The sequence below is a fragment of the Acipenser ruthenus genome, chromosome 4 (genome assembly GCF_902713425.1).
Source record: "Acipenser ruthenus chromosome 4, fAciRut3.2 maternal haplotype, whole genome shotgun sequence".
In the NCBI taxonomy this organism is placed as follows: Eukaryota; Metazoa; Chordata; class Actinopteri; order Acipenseriformes; family Acipenseridae; genus Acipenser; species Acipenser ruthenus.
In genome coordinates, this window is record NC_081192.1 from 84,228,285 (window position 1) to 84,245,924 (window position 17,640).

Below are 17,640 nucleotides of genomic sequence, written 5' to 3' on the forward strand. Positions count from 1 at the left end.
GCTGCAATCAATGAAGCAGCTACCTTGAAGGTTAATGGTAACATTTCTATTTCAGGGAACCAGGGTTATGATAAACTAACTTTCTCTTCAAGTACGAAATGTAACCATTACTACATGAGTAGAAATACCTAGCCATGCTACCTTTGCATGTTACCAGATGGACCCCAGAGATTGGGGTTGTTCCAAAGCCAGGGTTTTGAGGATCTGTAACGTTTAGTCTATAGAACCTTGTAAAAGTATGGGGAGTAGCCCACACCGCTGCATTGCATATGTTATTGACAGATGCACCCTGGAACAAAGCCCACAAAGTTGCCATGCCCCTGCTGGAATGGGCAGTGAGCTTTTTGGAGGGGGGCAAGTAGGCTCGCTCATAGTCTTGACTATGTCTGTAATCCACTTAGATAGCCTCTGCTTAGACAGGGCTGTACCATGGGACAGCCCCATAACAAAATTGTTCAGACTACCTGCAACTCTGTGTTCTGTCCACATAATACGCTACTCCCCGTACCGGGTAAAGTGTATGGAACTGTCGCTCCTTGTCAGACTGGAAAGGAGGCGGATGGAAAGCCTCCAATTCCACAGACTGGTTAATGTGGAATGCCGAGATGGTTTTCGGCAAAAAAGCAGGATTGGTACAAAGCGTAACCTTTGTCCTGGCTTCTGCAAAAATTAAGCAGGCTTTTGCAATTGAAAATACTTGCATTTCACTCAACCGCTTATCGGACGTGATTACAAGCAAGAAAGCTGCTTTTAGTGATAAGTACTTCAGCTCAGCTGAATGCACAGGCTCAAATGGGGGCTTCATGAGTGCCCAGCACCACGTTAAGCCTCCAGCATGGAACAATGTCCTTCAAAAATTGCAGTATAACTGCCATGGGACAGGTCGTGGGGTCAAAACCCTGGCAGACACCACATCTGAAGACTCCATTCAATAAAACTTAAAAGTTTAAAATCTTTTGTTTTTCTTTTTACTTTTTATAAAATAAATATAGAGCCATGTTATATGCACAATAACCTACTCCAGGGTGAACGGCAAGACTAGGGCCTCATGCCTCACAATGCACCCAGGTGTGCACTAAGCTATGTCTACAGCCCCTTTCACACTGGCATTCTCGACTTGGGTCGGACCCTACCCGGGCTGCGACCTGGTGTCATGTGGGTCGGCTACATGATTTCACACTGCTTTTTGTAGAAGCAGAGTCGACCTGGGTGACAGAAGCAAGTACACAATGCGCGTATGCCCTAGAAGCAGCAAAGTTTACATGACCACCCTTTCATCTGTTCAGACTTTTAAGATGACGTGCTTGTTACGCATGCTTCCATTCAAGCTTCTCTGGATTGAATCATCGGCCCAAATGTTTTATTTGAGCAAATGTTTCTTCATCCCTGCTGCAATCTGGCTCATGGTGTGTCTCACTCAACAACAATATGCCTAAACAGAATAAACAGAAATGTTCCTTGTGCAAGTGAAACCTTCACACAGGCCTGGCTGTTTGTTACTTCGTCCACTTACGAACGACCATCATGCATTCTGTCTCGCTAGACCCAGGTCAAAGCATGTCAACCCACATCCTGAGATACGTGGTTTCACACTATGCGGCATTGTGACCCGGGTAGCCAGTGTGAAAGGGGCTTAACCCACACCCTGTCGATGGTTATTGTTTCTAGTATTACTACTGTTTACAAAAGTCAGGAAATTCATTACATAAAACTGTTAAAAAATGTTTATGGTTCAAGCTAGAAGCCACAAAAGTCAGGAAAAATGACAAATAAAAGAACTTCAATGGTGCAGCTTGAAGCCACAAAAGTCAGGAAATGTCCATACCTCCCATAACTCAGCTGCATCCAGGTTAGGCTTTTAACAGAGATACTGAAGTGATGGGCAGGGTAGCATTCAATGATAAGGGGAGCAGTGAAAATGAAAGTGTCCATGCAAAGTTTAATCAAATTTGGGCAAATGGTTCTGTAGCCGTAATTAGCCCAGATAATCAGACACAGATTATTGTAACAATTTATTTGAAATGAATTGTAGTTAGCTTATACTACAATACAAGAAGTGATTAGGTACAAGTAAGCAGCAGCAACTTTTCAACTGTAGCACTCTCTTTGAAATATCTGCATATTCCAAACTTAATTATAAAATACAAGGACCAAATAGCAGAAAAAATAAGCCTGGAGATTGTATTTACATTTTATATTATAGTTTAGCACTCCATTTACTGGGAATAATATTGCATATTGCCTATTGATTGTTCTAAAAAAAAAAGCTATATATATTTTTTTTTCATGGTATTTATTTTGCATCATTGATAAAGAATGGTAACAACCATGGTTAATCGTGGACAAGCACAGTAATAATTAATATAAGCATAGAAAAAGGAAGGTTAAATGCAAAATTACTGAGCAATATACTGAGAGAATTATTTAATAAGAAATCCAAACAGTTACTGTTCCTAAATTACCTAAAAGCACAGCTGCCAGTCTCCCAGCAGAGCTACTAAATAAAAGAAACCCTTTGCAATTTATTATTAAAACTGTTCAGTGTCCAAGACCTTCCTGTCCAGAAAGCACTGCACTGCAGGTCTCTGCAGAGCCAGTAAATGTGGGCTACTCATTGCAGCTACACACAGGACTATACTGTATTCAATGCAGCTAAAAAAGGATTTCAGTAAAGCTGAGTGAATTCTCTGGAGGTATTGCCCAGCACCTTTAACACTTTATTATAACAGGATTACACCTTAAAATAAGTAGTTGATGCAATCTGGGTGGATTACTCAATGCTGTCAAATTCTCTAATAAAACCAAGCTGTGTGTTATCCCGGTGAGGAAAAAGTTGATCAACTCAAACCCCACTGTAAATAGCCAACGCTTTTCATCTAATGTGGTCCCTTGGTCCCTTCTTATGAATTCAGTCAATGTCAATCAGAGTTCTTTACCAAACCACATTTACAAGTAATTTGCTAGAGGGAGTATAGAAAATATGCTGTGTGAAAACCAAAAAATGTAAATTCATGTGTATTTAAACAGGGAATGGAACACTAAACAGATACAGTAGAACAACTTTGTCACCCTTGTGGTGAGTGAGTGACTGAGTAGCTGCACAATTGGCTGGTAAATTGTGGTTAGGATTAGGGTTAGGATTACTTTGTGTTAATATTGGTATATCTTTGTTTAGATTTTGAATACCCTAAATATCCTATCACAACATTTAAACTGTACGGATGATTAAAAAAAAATATTTACTTTGGTTGAAGAATAGATATTGTTTATCCATCAGTTACAGTACACCAATTGCTTTTGCAAAACTAGATTACCTCTGCAGTTTATTTAGAATAGCATAAATCTAGTCACATTCTCCAATGCAGTGGTTCTGTGGATCATTGTTGTGATGTAAATGCCAAGCTATATTTGATGAGTTTGGGAAGTTTAAAGGAAGTGCATTTAGCATTATTACTTTGGCAGAAGGCTGATGGCAATCTTCCAATGTACCTTCAGTGCTGTTTAATGAGAGCGGGGTGACTGTAATTTACTGCTGCATTACAGCAATATCCAGTGACTGGAGAGAAGACTTCGAGCTGCAGGTTTGACAGGTCGAGTGGCAGTAAGACAGCCATTGCTAAGATGGCAAAATAAGAAAAAGAGGCTTGCCTGGGCCATGAAGCACCGCCAGTGGACTACTGAAGACTGGAAGAAGGTCTTATGGACTGATGAATCAAAATTTGAAATCTTCGGTTCATCACGCAGGGTTTTTGTATGCCGTCGAGTAGGCGAAAGGATGGTTCCTCGGTGTGTGACACCAACTGTCAAACATGGAGGAGGAAGCGTGATGGTCTGGGGCTCTTTTGCTGGATCCAGAGTCAGCGACTTGCACAGAGTGAGTGGCACCCTGAACCAAAACTGCTACCACAGCATTTTGCAGCGCCATGCAATACCCTCTGGTATACGCCTAGTTGGTCAGGGGTTCATCCTACAGCAAGATAATGACCCAAAACATACCTCCAGGCTATGTCAGAACTACCTTAGAAGAAAAGAACAAGACGGTAGGCTTCAAATCATGGAATGGCCAGCACAGTCTCCAGACTTAAACCCCATCGAGCTGGTTTGGGATGAACTGGACAGAAGGGTGAAAGCAAAGCAACCTACAAGTGCAACACATTTGTGGGAACTTCTGCAACAGTGTTGGGAAGAACTTTCCGAACAATATTTGATTTCCATTGTAGAAAGAATGCCACAAGTGTGTTCGGCTGTTATATCTGCAAAAGGTGGCTACTTTGATGAGTCAAAAATTTAGATTAAATTTTGTTAAACAAAACGATTCCATGATTTCTTTTTTATCTCCAATTGTTTATTTGTTCTATGCTTTAATTTCAGAGTACACTGAGACATTAAACTGCGTAAATTTTAATAAAAACTGGAAAAATGGAGGTGTTCTAAAACTTTTGACAAGTAGTGTGTATATATATATATATATATATATATATATATATATATATATATATATATATATATAAAAATGAGAGTTTTTATATATATATATAAAAAAACCAAAAAATGATGTTTTACATGTTGATGCTTGGGAACCAAAGAAAAAACTGTCGTGAGTTTGTGGCATTATATCAGGCACTGAAGCATGTTACACTTTACAGTAATGGCACTAAAATTATGTCAATTCAAACAGCATAGCTGTTATTTGTAAAATTCAATTTTCTTAAAAAAATTGTTGTAATTATTTTTTAACTATTATAAGAACTCGATAATTTGGTGACACTTAATAATCTTCTTAGTTATGAAAAAAAATGCTAACTAATTTCTTGCTAGTAGTTTCATGCATTTAAAATGTACCTTTGCCTTTGCACTTCAATAAACATGGCCCTGAATGACAAACCAACCATTACAGTATGAGCTTTTAAAAACACACAAAATTATTTTATTTTATTTTTGATAACACCGTGTAACAATTATTATTTTTTTTTTTTTGGTTCCTGGGTAGTAAGTGTTATTTCCTAATTGCTTATGCCTCAAAAGTATAGAAAATGGCTATTATTCCCCACAAACTTTGCTTTTGTGACCAGGACAGTGATATTTTGAAATTTACCTATTTTCCAGAACATTCCAGATAATATTCAGTGCTGAGTAAACTTGGAGTAACTTCTAGAACTTTCCAGTAATATAAATAGTAGTATAAATACAGGGGCCTTAAGCCCACCAGTTCAGTTTAGTTCCAGCTGCCTAAGTGGATACATATCTGCATTTTTCTGAGATGGCATCAAGGTCATAGGAGACTTCAAAATGGTGGCATTCCTGATGGGTCTCCAAGGCGGTTTTACCAAGTGTCCCTGCTATCTTTGCCTTTGGGACAGCAGGGACACCAAGGCGCACTACCACAGGGGGGACTGGCCACAGCGGACCGAGTTCTCTGTGGGGAGGAACAACGTCAAGTGGGAGCCATTGGTGGACCCCCGGAAGGTGCTGATGCCACCACTGCACATCAAATTGGGCCTTATGAAACAATTTATCAGAGCTCTAGATAAGGAGTCGGCAGCCTTCAAGTACCTTCAAGACTTCTTCCCTAAGCTGTCTGAGGCAAAGGTCAAAGCCGGTGTCTTCATCGGACCACAGATAAAGAAGATCCTGGAGTGCAATGAATTCCCCAAGAAGCTCACTAGTAAGGAGAAAGCGGCTTGGAACAGCTTTGTCGCAGTGGTTCGGGGCTTCCTGGGCAATCACAAGGCCGAAAACTATGTGGAGCTGGTTGAGACTGTGGTGAAGAACTACGGCACAATGGGCTGTAGGATGTCCCTCAAAGTCCATATCCTTGATGCTCATCTTGATAAATTCAAGGAGAACATGGGAGCGTACTCGGAGGAGCAAGGCGAGCGCTTCCACCAGGACATACTGGACTTTAAACGCCGCTACCAAGGACAGTATAACGAGAACATGATGGGAGACTACATTTGGGGGCTGATTCGTGAAAGTGATTTACAGTATAATCGTAAATCTCGAAAAACTACTCACTTCTAAATCTTTTGTAGTCATTTTTGTATTACTTTAGTATAAATACATGTTAATTTGGATTCATATGTTTTTTTCTGACTTTATGTGAACGAAAAGACACAAATTCTCATTGGAAATAGGTACATTTCAAAATATCACTGTCCTGGTCACAAAAGCGAAGTTTGTGGGGAATAATAGCCATTTTCTATACTTTTGAGGCATAAGCAATTAGGAAATAACACTTACTACCCAGGAACAAAAATTGTGTTACATAGTGTAATACAATATGAGCATGTTTAATAATTACCTTATTGACCAATTTACCAGGGCAATGTATGATCTATTCAATTGAGTAATTCACATGCCTTTTTAATAGTTATTACTTTGATTTTTTGGTTTTAAATACTGTAGTTAGCAATTCATTATTAAAATAACTTCAAACAAACAAAATTAAACAAACGTGCAGACAAATTAGTTTATTATTATGTTATTATTTCTTAGCAGACGCCCTTATCCAGGGCGACTTACAATTATTACAAGATTATACATTATTTCACTTTATACAGATCACATTATTTTTACATACAATTACCCATTTATACAGTTGGGTTTTTACTGGAGCAATCTAGGTAAAGTACCTTGCTCAAGGGTACAACAACAGCAGTGTCCCCCACTGGGGATTGAACCCACGACCCTCCGGTCAGGAGTCCAGAGCCCTAACCACTACTCCACACTGCAGTTTATGATGTATAAAGTTGATTGGGAGGAGCCACAATAGTCAGGTAGTCCTTATTACAGTTAAGTGTTTAATTTCCAATCAATTGTATACCCTCTCCACATTACCTTAAAATAAGTGATCAGCTTTGAAAAACTGGAGTGGTATGCAGTGGTCATACCTTTGTCATATGTTTTCGATTTTTTTTTTATGAGAGTTTACAACACAATGAAGCTGGGCATCCCTGTATTTCAATGAGGGGCTATGCTAAAATGATAACATTTTATGAAATACAAAGTTTAGGACAATATTCTGTTAACCATCTAGCAAAGCAAAATAGCACAGCAGAGTCTCTTAAAAAACTTAGCTAGCATATTCAGTTCAATGGAGTGCTACATGTATGTGCTATATATATATATATATATATATATATATATATATATATATATATATATATATATATATATATATATGCTATATATATATACAGACGTGCTCAAATTTGTTGGTACCACTCCACAAAAAATGAGGAATGCACACTTTTCTCTGAAATAACTTGAAACTGACAAAAGTAATTGGCATCCACCATTGTTTATTACACATTTAATAGAAATCAGACTATGCTTTTGATTTTTTATTCAACATAATATTGTAAATAATAAAACAAATGAAAATGGCATGGACAAAAATGATGGGACCGCTAACCTAATATTTTGTTGCACAACCTTTAGAGGCAATCACTGCAATCAAACGTTTTCTGTAGCTCTCAATGAGACTTCTGCACCTGTTAACAGGTAGTTTGGCCCACTCTTCCTGAGCAAACTGCTCCAGCTGTCTCAGGTTTGATGGGTGCCTTCTCCAGACTGCAAGTTTCAGCTCTTTCCATAGATGTTCGATAGGATTCAGATCAGGACTCATAGAAGGCCACTTCAGAATAGTCCAATGTTTTGTTCTTATTCATTCTTGGGTGCTTTTAGCTGTGTGTTTTGGGTCATTATCCTGTTGGAGGACCCATGACCTGCGACTGAGACGGAGCTTTCTGACATTGGGCAGTACGTTTCGCTCCAGAATGCCTTGATAGTCTTGAGATTTCATTGTGCCCTGCACAGATTCAAGGCACCCTGTGCCAGGCGCAGCAAAGCAGCCCCAAAACATAACCGAGCCTCCTCCATGTTTCACTGTAGGTATGGTGTTCTTTTTTTTTAAAGCTTCATTTTTTCGTCTGTGAACATAGAGCTGATGTGACTTGCCAAAAAGCTCCAGTTTTGACTCATCTGTCCAAAGGACATTCTCCCAGAAGGATTGTGGCTTGTCAATATGCATTTTAGCAAATTCCAGTCTGGCTTTTTTATGTTTTTCTTTCAAAAGTGGAGTCCTCCTGGGTCTTCTTCCATGGAGCCCACTTTCGCTCAAAAAGCGACGGATGGTGCGATCAGAAACTGACGTACCTTCACCTTGGAGTTCAGCTTGTATCTCTTTGGCAGTTATCCTTGGTTCTTTTTCTACCATTCGCACTATCCTTCTGTTCAATCTGGGGTCGATTTTCCTCTTGCGGCCGCGCCCAGGGAGGTTGGCTACAGTTCCATGGACCTTAAACTTCTTAATAATATTTGCAACTGTTGTCACAGGAATATCAAGCTGCTTGGAGATGGTCTTGTAGCCTTTACCTTTACCATGCTTGTCTATTATTTTCTTTCTGATCTCCTCAGACAACTCTCTCCTTTGCTTTCTCTGGTCCATGTTCAGTGTGGTGCACACAATGATACCAAACAGCACAGTGACTACTTTTCTCAATTTAAATAGGCTGAATGACTGATTACAAGATTGGAGACATGTGTGGTACTAATTAAAGAAACTAATTAGTTTGAAATATCACTATAATCCAGTTATTTATTATCTTTTCTAAGGGGTACCAACAAATGTGTCCAGGCCATTTTAGAATATCTTTGTAGAATAAGCAATAATTTATCTCTTTTCACAGCTTCTTTGCTTTATTCTATGACATACCAAAGGCATGCAAGTATACATGATACAATAGCTTTCAATTTCATCACTTTTCAGGAGGAATGAAGCATTATTGCAATGAGCTGTAAGGGTACCAACAAATTTGAGCACGTCTGTATATGCTATATATGCTATATTTGATGAGTTTGGGAAGTTTAAAGGAAGTGCATTTAGCGTTATTACTTTGGCAGAAGTCTGATGGCAATCTTCCAATGTACCTTCAGTGCTGTTTAATGAGAGCGGGGTGACTGTAATTTACTGCTGCATTACAGCAATATCCAGTGACTGGAAAATGAGCCCCCCACTTGAGCAGATAAGTACCAGAGTACCATCTCATGGTTTCTTTTATGTTCTTTGTAAAAATAGCCAGATAACCTGTGTTGCAGTAGGGAACACGAGAATCTGTTCCATGAAAGTCCATCATAGTGAAGTCATATGTAATTAATTCCTCCTTGAAAGCAAATGACGAAATGTGCTTTGCTCCGTGATAAGGAGACCAGCGATAATGTCCCTGGCTTTAATACAGGGTAAGAAATAGATTTGAAAGTCTTAGTTAGCACTCCTTTAAACACTACCTTTTCAAATATATTGAACTTCCAACCTGTTTGCTATCCTTTTATGTGTGTTTCTTTACAATTATCATGTTGTTCCTGCTTGGGTCTTTACATTCCATGCTAACTAACTATTCCAGCAAATATGCTATTTTTTAACCACTGGGTCTGCTTTTGAAAAGACTCCATGAAGACGCATTTGAAAAATCACCACTATAGATATGCAGATGTAATTTCAGTCTAATGTTGCTGTCATTTCCATTTTCTAAATTAAATTGTAAACTGCCTGCAAACTTTGTGCAGATACCTTTATGTCACCAATTTGGCAGTAAAGCATGGTACAGGTAAATGTATCAGGATCTGTAATAAAAAAAAGAACACAACAAAAACTTTGCAGTAAACTACAATGCTCATGTTCAACATTTGCAGCACAGGACACACACACACACACACACACACACACACACACACACACACACACACACACACACACACACACACACACACACACACACACACACACACAAAGCTCAAATAGCTATTTTAGATGTTGCTCCATTCCAGCACGCACACCTGGATAATGTTTTTAACCACTCTGTCTATTCAGTATTTGAATATATTTTATATGTTAGTTTATAACGGGTATTTTAACACCTGAGCGTTTTCCTTGCTGTTAAAAGTCAATATTGGCCAAAATAAACATACCATAAAAAATAAATAAATAAAATAACAGAATGTAACTATCATTATAATTTACACCTTTATTGTGTGAGAGCTACTACCTTCAACCCCCTTTGGAATTGGTAGCGTCCGGCAAGTGCTGCACAGCCTGTGTTTGCCTCTATCGGCTGGATATCACTTCAACAAATGACACCCATTGCTATTTTGGAATAGGGGTTGAGCCGGTGGAAAGCACGTCAGCTATTCGGCACCAGAGACAGACCAAGGGCACCGAAGAAGAAAACAGTCTTCAACCCACTACAGGGGACTGGGGGACATTTCCCGGCCACTGACTTTTACTCAGGAAGAAAACGCAAACTTTATCCTATTTAACGTTTGGATTTTTTTAAAAAAGGAGAACTTTATGATTTGGGGACTTTATGCCATCATTGTGTCCTTATGATAAGGAAAAAAAAAACCGTTGTTCAAACTTACCTATAAGAGCCTGAACTATATCAGGTAAGACATTTTCCAGCGTTACTAATGTTAATGTATTTTTGTGTTTGGTGGGTTTGGTTGTTCTCTGTGCACTACTGAGAATAGAGCACATACTGCCGTATATATAATTAATACCACTTACATCATCAGAGAACGTTATCACACCAAATGAACAACTGTTATGAACAGCAGGACAAGCTGGTGTCACCGCTACAAAATGAAACTGCAATGACTTATTTACTGTACTTAGGGTAGTACTATATATATATATATATATATATATATATATATATATATATATATATATATATATATATAGTTTTGTTTTAAAGGGTGACAACTTCACCTGAACAGCACCGGTAATGAATCATATCAATATAAGACTTTTATGTTTAAGGTAAATGTGATGAATAAGTATTACAGATGCGTATACCAGTAGGTATTCTCCTGACCTCCATACAGTATAACACTTGTACTTTTTTTTAACGCGTTCCACATTGTACACGGATGTATAGTGATTTATTTATAAATCAGCATTAGGCGTTTTTTTTTTTTTTTTTAACGCGTTCCACATTGTACACGGATGTATAGTGATTTATTTATAAATCAGCATTAGGCGTTTTTTTTTTTTTTTTTTTTTTTCTTTTTTAACGCGTTCCACATTGTACACGGATGTATAGTGATTTATTTATAAATCAGCATTAGGCGTTTTTTTTTATTTTTAACGCGTTCCACATTGTACACGGATGTATAGTGATTTATTTATAAATCAGCATTAGGCGTTTTTTTGTTTTTGTTTTTTTCTTTTTTAACGCGTTCCACATTGTACACGGATGTATAGTGATTTATTTATAAATCAGCATTAGGCGTTTTTTTTTATTTTTCTTTTTTAACGCGTTCCACATTGTACACGCATGTATAGTGATTTATTTATAATGGGATTTTTCCAATTCTCAGCCCAGGTATGAAACAACAACCTACAGGAAGAACGTTTTTTTTTTATGTTATTTTATCAGATGTGTCGGGACATCAGTCTTATTTATTTGTGTTGCTGTTTAGATGTCAATGGTCAGAGAGTTGTTTCTTTAACAAGTTTGTTTCCCATGTCTGCGCTTGTACAGTGATGACCTATCAAACAGCTGATCACAAGGCGCTTCTACAAATGGACATGCGTTCAGATAGAGTTCGACAGCTGGGGCTATTTTTGGGACGTGGGGCTCAGTGGAGAGTGGTGTAACAAAGACACAAAATGTCACAGTGTTTTATATATATATATACACTACCGGTCAAAAGTTTTAGAACACCCCCATTTTTCCAGTTTTTATTGAAATTTAAGCAGTTCAAGTCCAGTGAATAACCTGAAATGGTACAAAGGTAAGCGGTAAACTGCCAGAGGCTAAAAAAAAAAGTTTAGGTTACCAAAAACTGAAAAATAATGTACATTTCAGAGTTATACAAAAAGGCCTTTTTCAGGAAACAAGTAATGGGTTAACAACTTACAGCTGTTCTGCAGCAATGGAAGTAAATTAAGCCTTGAAAGTTGATGCTAACAATTCCTACAGGTGTCCCAACTTTTGTTGATTACTTACAAACCCTCTGTCTGTATAAAAGCATTGTTGGAACAGACTGTGTTACTACACCCTCTTAAGCATTATTTGGACAGTATTGTACTACAGGAAGTAGTATATTGCTCTCATAATGGCGAGAAAAAGGCAATTAACAAAGGAAGACAGACAGACCATTATAACCCTTAAAAGTGTAGGTCTTTCCTTTAGAGAAATTGCAAAGAAAGCCAGGGTGTCAGTGAGTACAGTTTCCTACACCATCAAAAGGCACTTGGAAACTGGAGGAAACTCTGACAGGAAGAGGTCTGGCAGACCCAAAGCCACAACAGAATCAGAAGACAAGTTTCTGAGAGTCAACAGCTTGCGTGATAGGCGGCTCACAGGACAACAGCTTCAAGCACAGTTTAACACTGGTCGAAGTAAGCAAGTCTCAGTTTCAACTGTGAAGAGAAGACTTCGAGCTGCAGGTTTGACAGGTCGAGTGGCAGTAAGAAAGCCATTGCTAAGATGGCAAAATAAGAAAAAGAGGCTTGCCTGGGCCATGAAGCACCGCCAGTGGACTACTGAAGACTGGAAGAAGGTCTTATGGACCGATGAATCAAAATTTGAAATCTTCGGTTCATCACGCAGGGTTTTTGTGTGCCGTCGAGTAGGCGAAAGGATGGTTCCTCGGTGTGTGACACCAACTGTCAAACATGGAGGAGGAAGTGTGATGGTCTGGGGCTCTTTTGCTGGATCCAGAGTCGACGACTTGCACAGAGTGAGTGGCACCCTGAACCAAAACTGCTACCACAGCATTTTGCAGCGCCATGCAGTACCCTCTGGTATACGCCTAGTTGGTCAGGGGTTCATCCTACAGCAAGATAATGACCCAAAACATACCTCCAGGCTATGTTAGAAGTACCTTAGAAGAAAAGAACAAGACGGTAGTCTTCAAATCATGGTATGGCCAGCACAGTCTCCAGACTTAAACCCCATCGAGCTGGTTTGGGATGAACTGGACAGAAGGGTGAAAGCAAAGCAACCTACAAGTGCAACACATTTGTGGGAACTTCTGCAACAGTGGTGGGAAGAACTTTCCGAACAATATTTGATTTCCATGGTAGAAAGAATGCCACGAGTGTGTTCGGCTGTTATATCTGCAAAAGGTGGCTACTTTGATGAGTCAAAAATTTAGATTAAATTTTGTTAAACAAAATGATTCCATGATTTCTTTTTTATCTCCAATTGTTTATTTGTTCTATGCTTTAATTTCAGAGTACATTGAGACATTAAACTGCGTAAATTTCAATAAAAACTGGAAAAATGGAGGTGTTCTAAAACTTTTGACAAGTAGTGTGTATATATATATATATATATATATATATATATATATATATATATATATATATATATATATATATGAACTGTCATTTTTATTGATCTCATATAAATGCATAAATAAAAATGAGAGTTTATATATATATATATATATATATATATATATATATATATATATATATATATAAAAAAAACAAAAAACGATGTTTTACATGTTGATGCTTGGGAACCAAAGAAAAAACTGTCAGTTGTGAGTTTGTGGCATTATATCAGGCACTGAAGCACGTTACACTTTACAGTAATGGCACTAAAATTATGTCAATTCAAACAGCATAGCTGTTATTTGTAAAATTCAATTTTCTTAAAAAAATTGTTGTCATTATTTTTTAACTATTATAAGAACTCGATAATTTGGTGACACTTAATAATCTTCTTAGTTATGAAAAAAAATGCTAACTAATTTCCTGCTAGTAGTTTCATGCATTTGCACTGAGCAACGTGCGCACCGAGTGGACCTAGCTCCGCATGCACCAAGTACCATGTGTGCCGAGCAATGGGTACTATGCTCACTAGGGTGCTATTCGCACCGTGTGCACCGAGTGCACTAAGCACCAAACGCACTGATTACACTGAGCACCGTGTGCACCGAAAGCACTGCTCACCGAGTGCACTAAGCACCAAACGCACTGATTACACTGAGCACCGTGTGCACCGAAAGCACTGCTCACCGAGTGCACTAAGCACCAAACGCACTGATTACACTGAGCACCGTGTGCACCGAAAGCACTGCTCACCGTGTGCACTGAGCACCAAGCGCACCGATTACACAGAGCACCGTGTGCACCGAAAGCACTGCTCACCGTGTGCACTGAGCACCATATGCACGAGGTGCTATGCACTAAGCACCAAGCGCACCGAGGTAACGCAAGCACCGAGGCGCTATGCGCACCGAGCGCCGTGCGCAATGATTTTCTGCACAATCTATCATAAATTAATCAAAAACAGTGCTAGTGCTGTATTTTCCTCCATCTTGAAAGTTCTCTCTCTGTAACAGAATGTTCAATAAGACCTAACTTATGTTACGTAGCGCCACGGCAGAGTGCTCTGCCTATTGAACACAGCCTAGGAGACTATGAATATTTTAAGTTGTTCAGTACAAACAGTACTATATTTTGTGGGGGAAGGGCCCCAGTCTTTTTTAAGGTGGTAATCCCCACAACATTTGCCTCTTAGATTTAAATACTGACTTGGTGTTTGCAGAGAGGCTGAAAAACCTTTCACATTTAGTTATAAGGTCACAAATTAATTGGATTAGACAGCAGCTGGCTCAGTTCAGTGCCAAGAGAGCTTGGGCCCCTTTTGTGAAGTTCAATACAGCATTCAATCAAAGTGAAAAGTTTGGTGAAATTTGGTGGCCATTTCCCCCAAGTGTGCCCAACTAATAGTCACACCCAAATGTAAATCTACAGAAAGCAGGAAAGAGGATATTTGTCTCCTAAAACTAACTGCACTTTTTGTCAGCTAGGCTTGCTTCAATGAAGGACCTTGATTGATTTTCGGAGGATTATGCTTTAACTGAATCCTGATTGACTGTACTCCCTTGATGGAACTAAGCTATAACTTTATCGAAATCTATAATGTTAATTGAATTGGACCCTTAGAAATTATGGCAAATGTCCAGAGATTTACCAAGCTTTTTTTAAAAGTTTGCACTATTACTTGATGTAATGGAAATAATAAAACAGTATACTATAAACTATAAACTGAATTTTAACACAACACACTGAATGCTATATTGCTTTCCACCCTCATGTCCTCGCTAGATCAGACATCTTTTCCTTAACCTGGAAATTATAAAGTACAAACTCAGGGAATACTCCGCTGACACATGTTAAAATGGTTCTTATTTTTATTTTTTTCCACTGCAGTCTTCCTTACATTTCCTGTGTTGTATTACTGCTTTTGTGTTTTTTGACTGTTGGCTTGTTGTGAAACGGATTTTGTTGTAGTTCTTTAAAAAAAAAAAAAAACTTTTCCAAAAAATTACCAAATACAATGGAATGCTTTCTTGGATTGTGATAAAAACTGCTAAAATATTGTAGCTGCCTTTTAGTTTGTGCTTTTTTAAAGATTCACGGTCCGTATCTATCTAAGAAGGTCATGGAGGTCTTTGACTTTTTAAAATCTTATTCCAGCTTTGCTTTTCACCACCAGAGTGTGGTGTAGGACACCAGCACAAATTATAGTATTTTTCATTTCATATTATTTTATATACATCCATTAAAAGTGTGTTTTAATTGTAATTCCTGTTAATAAACTGACTGCATTGCTAAACTGTATTTCTGTTGTGTGAGCCTTTATTACGTGTTTATTAGCAGTCTCTGGTCAAGTTGAAGAGCTTCACTCAGGCTACACGTCCACTAATTATAGATATAATGTGACAACTGACTTGGAAGTTCCTCGTTTTGATAAAAAAGATAGTATGACTAAAGTCTGACTAAAAGGAAATTCATTCAGTCTGTTCTGTACTGCAAGTACATGGTCGCCAAAACTGTATCTGTTATTTAAGTGATAACTACAGGGGATGTTATATATTATGAGCGACAAGTGCTTTTGCCTTTCCTTGTTTAGGGTTCTGATTTTTTAATAAAAAAAGGGTCAGTGTCTCTTTTGCTTTGTGTTTGACTTCAACCATAGCGATAGCTAGTCATTCGGTAATGGACTAGCTCCTTTCACACTGGCATGCTCTACCCGGATCAGGACCTGGTGTCATGTGGGTTGGTTACGTGATTTCACACTGCTAAATGATAAAACAGGGTTGACCTGGGTGACAGATGCAAGTAAACGATGCGCATATCAGTGCCCTGGAAGCAGCTTGTTACAGACACTTCCATCCAAGCTTTTCTGGATTGAACCTGTCGGCCAGATGTTGATTAGAGCAAATGTTTCTTCATCCCTACTACAATCTGACTCATGCTGTGCCTCAAGCAACAAAAATATGGCTAAACAGAATAAACAAAAACGTTCCTCGCGGAAGTGAAACCTTCACGCAGGCGTGGCTGTTTGTTATTTTGTCGACTTAGGAACGGCCGTCATGCATTTTGTCTCGCTCAACGTGGGTCAAAGTGTGTTGACCCACATCCTGAGGTGGATGGCTGGGACCCGGCTACGTGGTTTCACACTACGCGGGATTGTGACCCGGGTAGCCAAAACCAGTGTGAAAGGGGTTTATGATGTTTGTTCATCCAAACTGTACCATATTGTTTCAATGCAGAATAACAGGATTTGGAATCTCAATGAAAGTGAATGGCTGAGAGATTCAACTGTTCATATAATGACCTGTAATTTTAGTTTCTATTAGGATTATGGTCATGCGATAATTAGAGTGGATAAAATCTGAGTTTTCAACAAAATCAGGCATTCAGCAGGACGCTGTTCTGTGAATGGATACAGATAAGAAGCATAGTACATGCATACTTTAAGTTTGGGAAAAGCATGAGAAACTGCAAAAACACTGTGAACATGTAAGGGTGGGGTTGCTGATCAGCATTGACCCCTAAACAACACCATCTTCAAAACTACAATACTGAGTCCAAACCTCCCTGGTCTTAAAGTATAACATCTACTCAGTAAGTTAAAGTAGCCACTCTCTGAACCTGCCTCTGAACACCACTGGATTTTTCCAGCCTTGATATTAATCTTCATGTGTTTAAGCCTGTGGAACAGAAGGTCAGGATTTTGTGAATGTCAACAGGTGGAAAACAGACATGAAAGTAAAAGTAATTAAAACACTACTTGTATAAATATGCAAAGTTAATTCTCGCTTGCTTAAAATAGCAGAAGGGGTATCATGTCACTTTGAGGCTTAGTGAATTTTCTTTCCTTGCTGTGCACTTTTTGCTTGGTTTTCCCAGTAGCAGCTGTGTGAGTAATATGGGGATTAAGATACTTGTGTTACTTTAATCTCACTTTACACCTCATCATACTATAATAGGAATATACCCTACTATACTACAGACTTGATGCTGGATCAAATAGGGAACATTTAAAAGTATGATGACCCCAAAGTGACTCTAGTCACACGTTGAAGAAAATGTCATTCTTTAGCTGTAACCTTTGGATGATTTCATATAAGGACACATGCTACGGCTAGGAAATATCAATATCAGACATAGGTAACTTCAGACTTTAGCTGGGAAGAATCTTAGTTTATATTGCTGCTTGTTCAACCACAATTCAAAAATGTTATGCAACATATTCATCATCGTAGTGTCTTCAAAATAAAATCTAAAGACAAATATACTGAGAGACTATAAGCGTAGTGGAGCGAGCT

The 17,640-nt window shown here is 38.5% G+C and overlaps 1 protein-coding gene across 15 annotated transcripts in view; it reads left to right on the forward strand.

The window, feature by feature from the left end:
* Window positions 1–10,184: 10,184 nt before the first annotated feature.
* Window positions 10,185–17,640, forward strand: part of LOC117400581 (obscurin-like) — a 156,283-nt gene continuing 148,827 nt past the window's right edge. For 10 of the 15 annotated variants that reach the window (XM_059022963.1, XM_059022965.1, XM_059022966.1 and 7 more), the window contains exon 1: window positions 10,185–10,443. The gene's annotated coding sequence lies outside the window, so the exon portion shown is untranslated. The remainder of the gene's footprint in view (window positions 10,444–17,640) is intronic. The other 5 variants (XM_059022973.1, XM_059022975.1, XM_059022976.1 and 2 more) reach the window with 3 other exon arrangements.